The sequence below is a fragment of the Arachis ipaensis genome, chromosome B6 (assembly GCF_059453495.1).
Source record: "Arachis ipaensis isolate K30076 ecotype BB chromosome B6, ASM5945349v1, whole genome shotgun sequence".
Classification (NCBI taxonomy): Eukaryota; Viridiplantae; Streptophyta; class Magnoliopsida; order Fabales; family Fabaceae; genus Arachis; species Arachis ipaensis.
The window spans coordinates 41124455-41125906 of record NC_142441.1 but is presented as its reverse complement, the minus strand read 5'-3'; the positions used below and the strand labels follow the sequence as shown (position 1 = coordinate 41125906).

The window sequence follows — 1452 nt, the reverse complement described above, 5'->3', positions numbered from 1 at the left end:
GAGGTCAGCCAGCTGCTGGGTAATGAGCTTGTTTTGAGCCAGCAGAGCATCTACATTGTTTAGCTCCATTACTCCTCTTGTGTTCCCTCTTTCAGAAGCATAGAAGTAGTCATTCTCTGCTACAGTTTAAATGACATCTATGGCCTCCTCAATGGTCTTCTTCTTGTTCAAGGATCCTCCGGATGAATGGTCTACTGCCTTCTTTGACTCATAAGAGAGCCCTTCATAGAAAATGTGCAGCTGCACCCATTCATTGAACATATCTGGTGGACACCTCCTTGTTAGGTCTTTAAACCTCTCCCATGCTTCATACAGAGTCTCACCATCTTGTTGCCTGAAAGTTTAGACCTCAGCTCTCAGCCTATTGATTCATTGAGGGGGGTAAAATCTTGCTAAGAATTTGTTCACCACATCTTCCAAAGTTGTCAAGCTCTCCTTTGGGAAAGACTCCAGCCACTTGGCTGCCTTATCCTTGAGTGAGAATGGAAACAAGAGCAGTCTATAGGCGTCAGGATGAACACCATTAGACTTCACTGTGTCACATATTCTCAGGAAGGTGGTTAGATGTTGATTGGGGTCTTCTTGGACACTTCCTCCGAACGAACAGTTGTTCTGCACAAGGTTGATAAGCTGTGGTTTTAGTTCAAAATTGTTGGCATGGATGGTTGGCTTTTGAATACAACTTCCACAGTTTCCTGGGTTTGGATTGATGTAAGAGCCTAAAACTCTTCTATCCTCCCCAGCATGTTTTGCTCGTCCTCTTCCGCCATGATTGTGAGCTTCTTCTTCACGATGGTTTTCCAAGTTTTCTTCCATGTTTGGTTCAAAGAATTCCTTAAAGTGTTCCTCCTCTTCTTCAGCACCAACTACACGTTTTTCTCTTGCCTCCCTTCTTAGTCTAAGGAAGGTTCTCTCAGGTTCAGAATCAAAGGAAGTTGAAGCCCCACTTCTTCTCCCTGTCATACAACCAAAAAGTACAAGTAAAGAGAATAGGTGCAAAAAGTATATCTGTCAGAATTATTGTTAGTGTGACTGATGCAATATATCAAACAGTTAGTGGGCCAGTGAAATGAATGGTAAATAACAAAGACAAAGTAGGGGGAAGGGAAGAAATTAACTAAAACAGAAAGTAAATGACTCAAACAGAAAATTAAATCAAACAAAAATAAAATGCTCAATCTAGTTATCCTCCAATTTAATCATTGTTGATGCACAATCAATCCCCGGCAACGGTGCCATAAACTTGATGCACGGAAAACTTGTCTCATAACAAATTTCCTTCGGCAAGTGTACCGAATTTGTCGTCAAGTAAAAACTCACAATAGAGTGAGGTCGAATCCCACGAGGATTGATTGATCAAGCAACTTTAATTAGAGGAATGTTCTAGTTGAGCGAATCAGAATTTGAGTCGAGAATTGCAGAAAATAAAATGGCGGGAAAGTAAATGGCAGA

General features: G+C 41.3%; 1 non-coding gene across 1 annotated transcript; it reads left to right on the top strand.

The window, feature by feature from the left end:
* The first annotated feature begins 256 nt into the window (after positions 1-256).
* Positions 257-363, top strand: LOC148555270 (small nucleolar RNA R71). Its single transcript, XR_015886908.1, has one exon. It is a non-coding gene; the product is annotated as a small nucleolar RNA R71 (small nucleolar RNA).
* The last annotated feature ends 1089 nt before the right edge of the window (positions 364-1452 follow it).